Source organism: Elephas maximus, chromosome 6, assembly GCF_024166365.1.
Source record: "Elephas maximus indicus isolate mEleMax1 chromosome 6, mEleMax1 primary haplotype, whole genome shotgun sequence".
Lineage (NCBI taxonomy): Eukaryota > Metazoa > Chordata > Mammalia > Proboscidea > Elephantidae > Elephas > Elephas maximus.
In genome coordinates, this window is record NC_064824.1 from 123,188,319 (window position 1) to 123,203,731 (window position 15,413).

A 15,413-nucleotide genomic window follows, 5' to 3' on the forward strand; every position below is an offset into this window, starting at 1 on the left:
AAAAGATGAAGAAGCCCTTTGTCTCTTTGCACTATAACATTCCACCTTTCTCCTTTACTTTTCTATTTTGTTAGTAATATTATAGCCTTATTTTTTTTATAGTTTATTTTATTTATTTTGTTATTGTTAAGAATATACAGTCAAACCAAAAATTCAACAGTTTCTATAGGTACAATTCAATGATATTGATCCCATACTTCTAGTTGTACAACCATTCCCACCCTCCTTTTCTGAGTTATTAACATATTAACATAAACTCACTGCCCTCTAAGGTTCCCATCTAAAATTCTGAGTAGCTCATGTCTGTTTGATCCAGTGTAACCCAAAACCCCTTGCCTTCTAGTCAAATTTGACTCACGGCAACTCCATAGGACAGAGTAGAACAGCCCCATAGGGTTTGCAAGAAGTGCTCAGTGGCTTTAAACTGCCAATCTTTTCGTTAGCACCCATAGTTCACTGTGTCTATTAACCACTGTGCCACCAGAACACCATGATCCCACATAAATGGACATTAAAAGAGTCTAATGCTCAAAGTACTCAGTTATGAAATGGAACACATAAACATTGATATCCTAGGCATTAGTGAGCTGAAATGGACTGGTATTGGCCATTTTGAATCAGACAATCATATAGTCTACTATGCAGGGAATGACAACTCAAAGAGGAATGGCGTTGCATTCATCGCCAAAAAGAACGTTTCAAGATCTATCCTGAAGTACAATGCTGTCAGTGATAGGATAATATCCATACTCCTACAAGGAAGACCAGTTAATACGAATATTATTCAAACTTATGCACCAACCACTAGGGCCAAAGATGAAGAAATAGAAGACTCTTATCAGTTGCTGCAGTCTGAAATCGATTGAACATGCAATCAAGATGCATTAATAATTACTGCAGATTGGAATGTGAAAGTTGGAAACAAAGAAGAAGGATCAGTAGTTGCAAAATATGGCCTTGGTGATTGAAACAATGCCAGAGATCAAATGATAGAATTTTGCAAGACCAACGACTTCTTCATTGCAAATACCTTCTTTCACCAACATAAACGGCAACTGTACCCATGGACCTTGCCAGATGCAACACACAGAAATCAAATTGACTACATCTGCGGAAGGAGACAATGGAAAAGCTCAATATCATCAGTCAGAACAAGGCCAGGGGCTGACTGTGGAACAGACCATCAATTGCTCACGTGCAAGTTCAAGCTGAAACTGAAGAAAATCAGAGCAAGTCCACGAGAGCCAAAATATGACCTTGAGTATATCCCACCTGAATTTAGAGACCATCTCAAGGATAGATTTAATGCCTTGAACACTAGTGACCGAAGATCAGATGAGTTGTGGAATGACATCAAGGACATCATCCATGAAGAAGCAAGAGTTGATTGAAAAGACAGGAAAGAAAGAAAAGACCAACATGGATGTCAGAGGAGACTCTGAAACTTGCTCTTGAGCATCGAGCAGCTAAAGCAAAAGGAAGAATTGATGAAGTAAAAGAACTGAACAGAAGATTTCAAAGGGCCTCTCGAGAAGACAAAGTAAAGTATTATAATGACATGTGCAAAGAGCTGGAGAGGGAAAACCAAAAGGGAAGAACATGCTCGGCGTTTCTCAAGCTGAAAGAACTGAAGAAAAAATTCAAGCCTCGAGTTGCAATAGTGAAGGATTCTGTGGGAAAATATTAAAAGATGCAGGAAGCATCAAAAGAAGATGGAAGGAATACAAAGAGTCATTATACCAAAAAGAATTAGTCGATATTCAACCATTTCAAGAGGTGGCATATGATCAGGAACCAATGGTACTGAAGGAAGAAGTCCAAGCTGCTCCGAAGACACTGGCGAAAAACAAGGCTCCAGGAATTGATGGATATCAATTGAGATGTTTCAACTAACAGATGCAGCGCTGGAGGTGCTCACTCTTCTATGCCAAGATATATGGAAGACAGTTTCCTGGCCAACTGACTGGAGGAAATCCATATTTATGCCTAGTCCCAAGAAAGGTGATCCACTCGAATGTGCAAATTATAGAACAATATCATTAATATCACAGGCAAGCAAAATTTTGCTGAAGATCATTCAAAAACAGCTGCAGCAGTATATCGACAGGGAACAGTCAGAAATTCAGGCCGGTTTCAGAAGAGGACGTGGAATCAGGGATATCATTGCTGACGTTAGATCGATCCTGGGTGAAAGCAGAGAGTACCAGAAGGATGTTTACCTGTGTTTTATTGACTATGCAAAGACATTCGGCTGTGTGGATCTTAACAAATTATGGATAACATTGCGAAGAATGAGAATTCCAGAACACTTGATTGTGCTCATGAGGAAACTTTACATAGATCAAGAGGCAGTTGTTCAGACAGAACAAGGTGATTCTGATGGGTTTAAAGTAAGGAAAGGTGTGCCTCAGTGTTGTATTCTTTCACCATACCTATTCAATTTGTATGCTGAGCAAATAATCTGAGAAGCTGGACTCTATGAAGATGAATGGGCATCGGGGCTTGAGGAAGACTCCTTAACAACCTGTGTTATGCAGGTGACACAACCTTGTTTGCTGAAAGTGAAGAGGACTTGAAACACTTGCTAATGAAGATCAAAGACCACAGCCTTCAGTATGGATTGTACCTCAACATAAAGAAAACAAAAATCCTCACAACTGGACCAATGAGTAACATCATGATAAACAGAGAAAAGATTGAAGTTGTGAAGGATTTCATTTTCCTTGGATCCACAATCAACAGCCATGGAAGCAGCAGTCAGAAAATCAAAAGACGCATTGCATTGGGTAATCCTGCTGCAAAGGACCTCTTTAAAGTGTTGAAAAGCAAAGAAGTCACCTTGAAGACTAAGATGCGCCTGACCCAAGCCGTGGTATTTTCAATCACATCATATGCATATGAAAGCTGGACAATGCATAAGGAAGACCGAAGAAGAGTTGATGCCATTGAATTGTGGTGTTGGTGAAGAATATTGAATATACCATGGACTGCCAAAAGAACGAACAGTTCTGTCTTGGAAGAAGTACAACCAGAATGCTCCTTAGAAGCAAGGATGGCAAGACTGCATCTTACATAGTTTGGACATGTTGTCAGGAGGGATCAGTCCCTGGAGAAGGACATCATGCTTGGTAGAGTACAGGGTCAGTAGAAAAGAAGATCCAACAGGGTGTGTTGACACAGTGGCTGCAGCAATGAGCTCAAGCATAACAAAGATTGTAAGGATGGCGCAGGACCAGGCAGTGTTTCATTGTGTTGTGCATGGGGTCGCTATGAGTCGGACCTGACTCGATGACACCTAACAACAACAACAGCAACAGTGGCTTTCCACCCCATCTGATAGGGTGGACACCCTGGGCTCATGGTCCCTAGGACTGCAGCAACCAACGAAGGCAGGAGCCCAAGGTAAGAGTGGAAGGTGATGAGAAACTCATCCTCTATTAAATGATTTCCTTACCTTTGCTACCTCACCTCTCGTGGGATATTCTGGTAGGACTTCAATGCCAATTGGCGTGACATCTCTGTGCAGAAACTCAAGCACTTGCAGTTCTGCTTGCAGTATCATCCTCCTGATCCCTCTAATTCTCTCAGTGTGGGTCTGGCCCTGCTATTGCTCTCTCTTCCTGATCTTCATCACCATCATCATCACATCCCATTTATCAATGTCACTATCACCACAAACATTTTCTAAGAAGCCCAAACCCTGCTGTTCTTCTGGAGAGGTAAAGAGCTTCGATAGCTTTTCTGCCTTGGAATGCCTTGTAATAAAGTTAAGAATGCAACATCTGCACAGAATAGAGAAACAAAGAGAAAGGCATAAGAGGAGTAGTCTGGAAGTTCTTTAATTCAACATGTGATTTTCTCAGTATGTAACTGGAGTATTTTAAATGGTGCAAGGATTCTCATGGAGGCAAAGATTTAGGGGGTGTCTTGAAGCCCAATGGTATTTTGTTTTTTATGCATGGGGCCCAAAGAGTAATTAATGCCATTTGCCTGGGTTCCAGAAGCTCTGGGTTTGAAACACTAACTCCTAGTGATCTTATGTATAACTGAATGAAGCATTGCCTGGTACTGTTCTATTCTCATAACCTTCAGTATGTTTGACTCCATTGTTACAAACACATGTCATTCCATCTCATGGAGTGTTACTCAATGTTGCTGAACCTCTAATTTACCACACATGATGTCCTTTTGTAGGTATGGGTCTTTGTTGTTGACATGTTCTAAGTAAGCATGACAAACTCTCTTCATACTTCCTAACTTTTAAGGAGCGTTCTAGCTGTGTCTTATGCTGAGTCAGAACTGACTTGATGACAGTGGGTTTTGTTTGGGGGTTTTTATTTAGTTATGTGGAAAAGTAGTGCTTATACTAGAAATTTCAGACCTGCTCTGAATCTAGATATCCTAAAATATTTAACTGGACGTCAAGCCCCTCTGAAGAGAAATATGTAATTTAAAAGCAGCAATAAATGCTCTCTCCTCAACCCTTTCAGGAGCCCTGGTGGCACAGTAGTTAAAGCTTGGCTGCTAATGGAAAGGTGAGTCATCCTAACCATAGCTGTTCTGCAGGAGAAAAATGTGACAGTGTTGTACCAAAAAGATGACAGCCTTGAGAATCCTATGGGGCAGTCCCACTCTGACTTAAGGGTTACTGTGAATCAGAATGTATTTGAAAGCAATGGGTTTGATTTTGTTACCCTGTGGGAACTCCTGGGACATACGGTATCCCAAAAACTTTTTATGACTCTGGAGTTCTTTGAGAAGGAACTAACCTGATTTTAACACGTTTAGAGTCAAGGTGGGAGCATTTGGAAATACATGAAACTCTAAAATCCTGAGTTGGAGTCTCATTTTTGTGCAGATTGAGCATTGTCTTAGGTGCTGCTTCCCGAATATGTGAATTTTCTAAATTTTTGACGGGTTTGCCTTTATTTCTGTGAGATAAACCTCCTCAATATGTTTCCCAGTTATGTTCTTGTGAGAATACACTTATCATGAGAATAAGCTATTGTGTCTTCATTCAGTCATAGCAGTCGTTTTCTCCTTTATGCCTTTCATTGTTTCCAGGTGGTACTGGCTCCCTTCTTTTCTAGCTTCTGAGCAGTAAATAATGCCTTTCCAATAAAGGGTAATGATAATGTATTACAGTGGTACTTATTAAGAAACTTGAACTCCTATAAGTTATTCTTACCACACATTCATTGACTGGTATCGGAAGGATTTTCTGTGTCCTGGCATACACTGAAATCTTTGGGATCCCTATAATGGGTATCAAAATACATAACTCAACAAAAAAAATTGAATTGGTCCTTTAATTAGCATGTGGTGTGTTACTGAGAACAGATGGTATAAACAAAAAATTCAAAGAATAATTAGGTCACCAAATTAAGGAACTCAGACTCTTCTGTTATTTGATTTGTATCATGGAACAGTTAAATACTTTGTATTTTTCTGGTCCTTTTCTACACAGGCACAGAGACTTACAGAAGGTGGAAGTAAGCTTTTGAGAACGGATTCCAGAAACATTTCTTTTCCCAGTCTCTTAATTCTTTCTACCCAATACAACAAGTTGATATAGCTATTTGAAGATAGACTTCAAACTAAAATTACTGACATTTTCAGTCATATTTGATCATATAATTCTTCCCTCCAAATTACATAGATTTTTTTTTTAATAATAGTATTCAAAAATACATAATAATTTTAGGGCCTGGGGTGATTTATATGACTTCTAAGAGCATCTGAATGAAGTCTATCATTTTTTTAAACTGTTACAAATAGAATAATCCGGCTTCCCACTTATTGCTTTCACACTTAGCAAAGAATATTTCCTATTTAATATTAGAAAATACTATCAAATGTTAAGGATTTTATAAGGTAAATTTTAGGGGTGATGAAAATGTTCTAGATCATGATTATGGTGGTAGATATATAACTAGCTATTTGTCAAAACTCATTGAATTATATATTAAAAATTGTTAAGTTTTATTGAATCTAACTAATTCCAAAATAAAGCTGATGATTTAAGGAATTCATGGAAAGATAGACTTTATATGTGGGCATTATATAAAAATAACTCAACAATGCTAATAAAAAATAATCATCACCTATCAAAAAAAAGTTATGGATTTTAGAGCCTAGAGCATTAAATAGATGGAATGAAAATGCCCACCTGGGAAAAAGAAAAAGAGCAGAAAAAATATTATAGGGTCACTACCTGTCCCACAAAAATAGTGAGCACTAGATAGAAATGGTCTCCAAGGGTCAACGCTGCTCCATGATATAGAGGTAACGTCAGCAACAGATGAAAAGAATTTAGTGTACCTTATGAAAGAGGCCAATGGCATAAAGATATATAATTTGTGAAGTCTGAATACTACCAAATTGAGTTAAGAGTGTTTATTACAATGGACCACTACCTGCCTTAAAGTCTGTGGTACTGCCTTGGCTCACATGTTGCTATGATGCTAGAAGTTATGCCATGGATATTTCAAATACTAGCAGGGTCACTCAAAGTGGACAGGTTTCAGTGGAGCTTCCAGAATAAGGCTAGGAAGAAAGGCTTAGTGATCTACTTCCAAAAACTAGCCAATGTAAACCTTACAGATATAAACAGAATATCTTAAGATATATGCTGGAAGATGAGTCTCTTAGGTTGTGAGGCACTGCACAATGGCCACAATAATGGACTCAAATATGTCAGCAATCATGAAGAAGATGGCTCAGAACCAAAGAAGTTTTCATTCTTTTATACAAGATGTTGCCTTGAAGGGGAGCCAACACGGCGATCTAACAATAACAATATTCTGGTGGTAAAAGAATATCATAAATATAGGACATCTTCTAGTTGAAGTTTATTTTTCCCATGTAATCAAACTCGTGGAATAAATATTGATTATCAGTCCAATGGAGGCTCAGTGACACTTGGTTTGATATAGTTCTTTCAGACCTGCCCTCAACCTGACTGACACAGGACTGTGGCTTCTGGAACAAGGTCAAATCTTCAGAAAGCACATGGGGTTTCTCCCAGCTAAAGTGCTTTGAAGCATTATAATAGACCAGATACGATTTTCTGATCTCTAAAATTGATCTTTTTTTTTTTTTTTTTTAAATCCCCTCTATAGCTACCTACCTATATTGCAAAACACACTATGGCTAGAAAAATCTGTGCTGTGACACTCTCCTGGGAGAAATCTGGCCTCACACCACAGTCTGCTGGCTAAACCCTGCCCCTAATTTGCAAGGATGAGTGGTCCAATGTGATAGTCAGTATCTACATGTGGTTATTGAGTACTTGAAATGTGACTTCTCCGAATCAAAATAGGCAATACATACACTGAATTTCAAGCCTTAGTAAACCAAATAAACAAATAAATATCTCATTATATTGCTTTTGTGTTGAAATGATCTTACTTTGGATGTAGCGAGTTAACTCAAATTTGCTAAAATTAACTTCACTTGTTTGTTTTATAATTTGACTATTGGAACTCTCCACGAGAGCCAAAATATGGCCTTGAGTATATCCCATCTGAATTTAGAGACCATCTGAAGAATAGATTTGACACATTGAACACTGGTGACCGAAGACCAGACGAGTTGTGAAATGACATCAAGGACATCATACATAAAGAAAGTAAGAGGTCATTGAAAAGACAGGAAAGAAAGAAAAGACCAAGATGGATGTCAAAGGAGTCTCTGAAACTTCCTCTTGAACATCGAGCAGCTAAAGCAAATGGAAGAATTGGTGAAGTAAAAGAACTGAACAGAAGATTTCAAAGGCCAGCTCGAGAAGACAAAGTATTATAATGATAAGTGCAAAGAGCTGGAAATGGAAAATCAAAAGGGAAGAACACACTCTGCGTTTCTCAAGCTGAAAGAACTGAAGAAAAAATTCAAGCCTCGAGTTGCAATAGTGAAGGATTCTATGGTGAAAATATTAAACAATGCAGGAAGCATCAAAGATGGAAGGAATTCACAGAGTTATTATGCCAAAAAGACTTAGTCGATGTTCAACCATTTTAAGAGATGGCATATGATCAGAAACTGATGGTACTGAAGAAAGAAGTCCAAGCTTCTCTGAAGGCATTAGCGAAAAACAAGGCTTCAGGAATTGATGGAATATCAATTGAGATGTTTCAACAAATGGATGTAGTGCTGGAAGTGCTCACTCAACTATGCCAAGAAATATGGAAGAGAGCTACCTGGCAAACTGACTGGAGGAGATCCATATTTATGCCTATTCCCAAGAAAGTTGATCCAACTGAATGTGGAAATTATAGAACAATATCATTAATATCACATGCAGGCAAAATTTTGCTGAAGATCATTAAAAAATGGCTGCAGCAGTATATTGACAGGGAACTGCCGAAATTCAGGCTGGTTTCAGAAGAGGACGTGGAACCAGGGATATCATTGCTGATGTCAGATGGATCCTGGCTGAAAGCAGAGAATATCAGAAGGATGTTTACCTGTGTTTTATTGACTATGCAAAGGCATTTGACTGTGGATCATAACAAATTATGGATAACATTGCGAAAAATGGGAGTTCCAGAACACTTAATTGTGCTCATGAGAAACCTTTACATGGATCGAGAGGCAGTTGATTTGACAGAACAAGAGGGTACTGATGGGTTTAAAGTCAGGAAATGTGTGCCAGGGTGTTTTTCTTTCACCATACCTAATCAGTCTGTATGCTGAGCAAACAATCCGAGAAGCTGGACTATATGAAGAAGAAGGGGGCATCAGGATTGGAGGGAGACTCATTAACAGCCTGTGTTATGCAGATGACACAACCTTGCTTGCTGAAAGTGAAGAGGATTTGAAGCACTTACTAATGAAGATCAAAGACCACAGCCTTCAGTATGGATTGCACCTCAACATATAGGAAACAAAAATCCTCACAACTGGACCCATGAGCCACATCATGATAAACGGAGAAAAGATTGAAGTTGTCAAGGGTTTCATTTTACTCGGATCCACAATCAACAGGCATGGAAGGAGCAGTCAAGAAATCAAAAGACGCATTGCATTGGATAAATCTGCTGCAAAGGAACTCTTTAAAGTTTGAAGAGCAAAGATGTCACCTTGAAGACTAAGGTGCGTCTGACCCAAGCCATGGTATTTTCAATTGCATCACATGCGTGTGAAAACCAGACAATGAATAAGGAAGACCGAAGAAGAATTAATGCCTTTGAATTGTGGTGTTGGCAAAGAATACTGAATATACCGTGGACTGCCAGAAGAACGAACAAATCTGTCTCGGAGGGAGTACAACCAAAATCCTCCTTAGAAGCAAGAATGGCGAGACTGTGTCTTATATATTTTGGACATGTTGTCAGGAGGGATCAGTCTCTGGAGAAGGACATCATGCTTGGCAGGTTACAGGGACAGCGGAAAAGAGGAAGACCCTCAACAAGGTGGATTGACACAGTGGCTGCAATAATGGGCTCAAGCCTAACAACCATTGTAAGAATGGTGCAGGACCTGGCTGTGTTTCGTTCTGTTGTCCATAGGGTAGCTATGAGTCGGAACCGACTGGAAGGCACCTAACAGTGACATTGGAACTCTTAATATTGCTTAGGTGTCTTGCATTCTGCTTCTGTTGGACAATGCCGTCCTAAGGGGCTGGCCTTGTACACCTCACCTTGGTCAAAACTCTCTCCTCAGACTTACAAGGTTGTGTCTGGGTTATGTTGGCTGTGCATCCTTAGGGATTTGTTTTGGTGTTGCCAGCCCCTTCCCACTCACCTCAGCGCTCTAGGTTGCATGTCCTTATGCAGGCGTCTTAGAATCCTGCAGTTTCTTCCTGAGTTTTTCACTGCTTTCTCCCAGCATGCTTTCAGCCAGTATCACCATGACATCAGCAATGATATCCCTTGTTTCAAGTCCTCTTTTGAATCTGGCTTTAATTTCTGACTGTTCCATGTGGATATACTGCTGCAGCCACTTTTGAAAGATCTTCAGCAAAATTTTACTTGTCTAAGACATTAATTACGTGGTTTGATAATTTATGCATTCGATTGGATCACCTTTCTTGGGGATAGACATAAATATGGATCTCTTCCAGTTGGTTGGCCAGGTGGCTGCCTTCAAGATTTCTTGACATAGAGGAGTGAGCATTTCCAGTGCTGCATCCATTTGTTGGAACAAATGAATTGGTACTCTGACAATTTTGGAGCCTTATTTTTCTTCAGTGCCTTCAGTGCAGCTTGGACTTATTCCTTTAGTGCCATTGGTTCCTGATCATATGCTACTTCTTGAAATGGTTGAAAGTCAACCAGTTCTTTTGGTATGGTGACTCTGTGTATTCCTTCCATATTCTTTCGATGCTTTCTTTGTCGTTTAACATTTTTTCCTGTAGAATCATTCAATATTGCAACTCGAGGCTTGAATTTTTCTTCAGTTTTTTTCTAGGGTGATTAGTCCTAGTAAGGAAGAAGTGTCAATGACTCTGAAATTTTTGGTAAAAGATTTTTATGCTAGAGGAGGGGAAATTAATCTGACAAAAATTCAGTTGCCTTCTACCTCACTGAAATTTCTAGAAGTCCAGTGATGTGGGACATGTCGATATATTCCTTCAAAAGTGAAGGATGTGTTATTGCATCTGGCCAATCCAACAACTAAAAAGGAGGCACAATGTCTGGTGGGCCTCTGGATTTTGGAGGCCAAATATCCCTCATTTGGGTATGCTACATTTATCAAGTGACTCGTAAAACTAGTAGGTTTGAGTGGGTCCTAGAAAAAGAGAACCCTCTTCAACAAGTTCAGGCTTCCATGCAAGCCACTCTGCCACTTGGACCAGATGATCTGGTTGATCCAAGGGTGGCTGAAGTGTCAGTGGCAGATAGAGATGGTTTTTTGAGTCTTAGCAGACTCCTACTGGTGAATGACACATTAGACCCTTAGGATTTCGGAACACAGGGCAGCCATCCTCTTCAGATAAATACTAACCCTTTTGAGAAACAGCATTTGGCTTGTTAGTAGACCTTACTAGAGACAGAATGCTTAACCTTATGCTACCAAGTCACCGTACAGCCTGAGCTGCCCATCGTGAACTGGGTGTTTTCTGATCCACAGAACTATAAATTCGTATGTGCACACTGTATTCTGTCATTAATTGGAAGTGGTATGCGCCAGGTTGCGCCAGAGCAGGACCTGAAGGCACAAATAGGTTGCACGAGGCAGTGGCCCAAATGCCCATGGTCTCCACTCAGGTAACATTACCAGCCGTCTCTCAGTCTGCACCTATGTCCTCATGTGGAGCTCCTTATGATCAGTTGACTGAGGAATAGAAAACTCATGCCTTGTTTACAGATGGTTCTAGCACCACTGGAATGTGTAGTGGCAACACTACAGCCCCTTTCTGGGACCACCCCAAAGGACATCAGTGAAGGAAGATCTTCCCATCGAGCAGTGAAACTGACAGTTTACTTTGCATGGAAGGATAAATGACCAGATGTGGGATTATATACTGATTCATGGCCTTCACATCAGTGAAGGAAGATCTTTCCATTGAGCAGTGAAACTGATAGTTTACTTTGCATGGAAGGGTAAATGACCCGATGTGGGATTATATACTGATTCATGGCCTGTGGCAAACCATTTGGCTGGATTGTCAGGTACTTGGAAGGAACATGATTGAAAATTGCAGTCAAGGAGGCATGGGGGAGAAGTATGTGTATAAACCTCTGTGAATGGGCCAAAAAAGTGATATTTGTGTCTCATGTGAATGCTCACCAAAGGAGGAGCTCTGCAGATTAGGATTTTAATCAAGTTAATAGGATGGCACGTTCTGTTGAAACAAGTCATTTTATTTCTGAACCAACCACTCCTATCATTTCCAACAGCCTCATGATCAAAGCTGCCATGGTGACAATGATGGACATTATGCATAGGTTCAGCAGCATGGATTTCCACACACCAAGGCTGACTTGGCTACAGTCACTGCTGGGTGTCCAATCTGCTTGTGGAAGAGACCAACATTGAGTCCTCTACACAACACCATTCATCAAGGGGATGAGCCAGCAACCTGATGTTAGGTTGACTACATTTTAGTGGTTTCATCATGGAAAGAACAGCATTTTTTTCTAATTGGAATAGACATTTTCTCTGGATATGGATTTTCCTCCCCAGTATGCAATGCTTCTACCAGAACTACCACCCAATGGATTTACAGAATGATTTATTCACTGTCATAATATTCCACACAGCATCACCTAGATTCAAGGGACTCACTTTACAGCAAATGCATTGCAGCAATGAGGACATGTTCATGGAGTTCACAGGTTTTACCATGTTCCCAACCATTCTAAAACAGCTGGCTTGAAAGAATGATGGAAAGGCCTTCTAAGGATATAATTATGGCACCAGCTATGTGGCAATTCCTTTCATGGTTGTGGAAATATTCTTCAAGAGGCTGTATACGCTCTAAAACAGCCTCCAATATAGGGTAGTTTCTCCTACAGCCAGGATTCATGGGCCCAGGAATCAAGGGGTGGGAATGGGAGTGTCACCACACATTACTAACCCTAGTAACCCACTCTCAAAATTTATCCTTCCTGTTCCCACAACTCTATGCTCTTCCAGTACAGAGATCTTAGTTTCAAAGGGAGGCATGTTCCCACCAGAAGTCGCAACACTGATTCCATTGAACTGCAAATTAAGAACGCCATCTTCCCATTTGGGGCTCCTCATTCCTCTGGATGAGAAAAAGAAAGCAGTTACCATACTGATTGTGCTGATAAAGGGGAAATCAGACTGACATTACATAAGGGAGATAAAGAAGATCATGTCTGGAATACAAACGATCCCTTAGGGCATCTCTTAGTACTAAAATGCTCTGTGATTAAAATAAATGGAAAACTGCAGCAACAAAATTCCAACATGACTACTAATGGTCTGTATTCTCAGGAATGAAAGTTTAGATTACCCCACCAGGCAAGGAACTATGACCAGCTGAGGAGCTCGCTGAGAGCAAAGGGAATACGGAATGGGTGTTAGATGGAGTTTGTTCTAAATACCATTTATGATCATGTGACCACTTGCAGAAATTAGGACTGTAATTTTTGAGCATTACTTCCTTGTATGTATGCATCAAATATTTTAGTTTTCATCATTTATAAAATATAAGATGTAACCAGGGCCAGTGTATATTCAGTTGTATGTAGGTTAGTTGCATCATATTAGGTGCAAATGTGACTTTGTGATTGTCTTTATTTAGAAATTGCGTATAATAAAAGGAGATGTTCAAAGTCACAAAGTTGATATGGGGGACTGTGGTGGTTAAGGATGTGTGTCAACTTGGCTGGTCCATAATTCTCAGCAGTTTGACATTTATATAATGATGTAGTTGGGCAGTTATGTAATGGTGTAATCTGGCAGTTATGCAACACTGCAGTTTGGCAGTTACGTAAGGCTGTACCTAACCTCTATTTTGTAGTATAATATAATGATGCCCGTGATGTGATCAGCCAACCAGTTGTAAAGTGAGTTTCCTCAGGGGCATGGCTCGAGACAAGTATGTGGATATCCCGGCAAATCTTGCTGGTTTTTGCTCCCTCTGGATCCTGTATCTGGCTCATTATCATCTGATCTCCTGTTCTTAGGACTTGAGCCAGCAGCCTGCTCTGTTGTCTACCAGTATTGGAATTTTTCCACCTTGGCAGCCTGTGAGGGAGTAGCCTGCCATCTTACCTGCTGATCTTGATATTTGCCAACGTCCGAAGCCCATGAGCCAAGATTCTGCCATCTGACCTGATGTCTAAGTCATCTAGTGCTGCTATAACAGAAATACCACAAGTGGATCATTTCAGCAAACAGAAGTTTATTCTCTCACAGTCTAGTAGGCTAGAAGTCTAAATTCAGGCCGTCAGATCCAGGGAAGGCATTCTCTCTGTCAGCTCTGGAGGAAGCTTCTTATCATCAATCTTCCCCTGGGGACAAGCAGTCAGCAGGGAGGAGTTAGGAAGAATGGCTGGATTTCCTGGCAGGACCTGCGTGTTTCTTTCTTCCAGTGCCACTTCCTAATCTTTCAGGCTTGTATTCGTTGTTGGAGACCAGCAGGATTAAATGTAACCTGCTGTGGCTTCCCAAGCTGTTGATACCTGAGTATCCCAATCAATCTATCAAAGAATCCTGGGGCAGCTCATCCTTATGACAGTGGCCACATAGCAACAACCTGACTGGGCTTTCATGCTTAGTTATTCTCAGAGACAACTTAAACAGATTAAATAAAGAAGCTTGTTTACGAGGCTTGAGAACTCTTTTGCTAGAAGAGGGGAGTTTTTGTGCTCTCTCTGGAGGAAATCAAAATGATATGCAATTTGTGTGCTATGCTTTCTGTGGTTGTTATATGCTCAACAGCTGTCAGCCATGGATATGAGAACAGCTATTGACTACATTAGAAGTATATCCTATGACGATGGATTTGCACAGGGGGCTGGGCAGTTATCTCATGGGGGAGCCACTTTTTGTGGCATAGCTTCACTGTGTCTGATAGGTAAAGCCGAAAAAAAGTTTTTCAGAAAAGGAACTGAACAGGATAAAGAGGTGGTATATCAAGAGGCAAAAAATGATTACCATGGAAGACCTGATTAACCTACATAACCTGTTATTCTTTATGGTTGGAAACAACTCTGAAAATTTTCCAATGCGCTAACTTGGAAAAAATAAAAATTACATCTTACCATCCCAAGATTGCCCTGTAGAAGGACTTGGCAAGTGGTTATATAGTCATCCAGATGCTTTGCATGCAAACTTTGGGATTTGTGGCCTGTCACTAATGGAGGAAAGTAGAATTTGAAAAATACACCCTGCCCTGAATGTAAGGACACAGACTTCTAAATGCCTTGGAGATCTCAAGCATATTGGAAAACCAAGGCTTCTAAACAATGTTCAGAGAATGTGCATATCTCCACATGATTGACATTAGATTGGGGCGATGTGGGGGATTTGTAGCATAACCGTAGGCCAAGATTCAAAACCATATATAACCAAGTATGCCCTTTTTTTCAGAGGTGGAGTCATACAATCAAATCCTGTGATGATGTCATTTTGGGATATGGGCTTGAGGCAGTAGCCTTTTTTTTTTTTTTTTTTTAATAACTAGTTTAAAAATAAAGTTAAAAAATCAGAAACTCTTTGGTACAAATTGGATCATATTATAAAATGGCCACAAATCTTCAAAACAGTTTACACTTCATATAAAATTGGTAATATTCCAGTGAAAAATTAGTGATTATTTTTAAAGTTTGATGATTATTGATGGTAGAAAATTGCTTGAAGATTTAAGTATCTGGGATTAGTCTTTGAAAACAGATAGTCCCATAATTATTTTAATGATTTATTTTGTTATTCTTAAGTGAAGTGTGCCAATTAAACCTGTAGAGCCTATATAAATGAAATTAATGACTTTATGG

The 15,413-nt window shown here is 39.9% G+C and overlaps 1 pseudogene; it reads left to right on the forward strand.

The window, feature by feature from the left end:
• The first annotated feature begins 14,096 nt into the window (after positions 1-14,096).
• LOC126078355 (geranylgeranyl transferase type-1 subunit beta-like) lies at positions 14,097-14,916 on the forward strand (annotated as a pseudogene).
• The last annotated feature ends 497 nt before the right edge of the window (positions 14,917-15,413 follow it).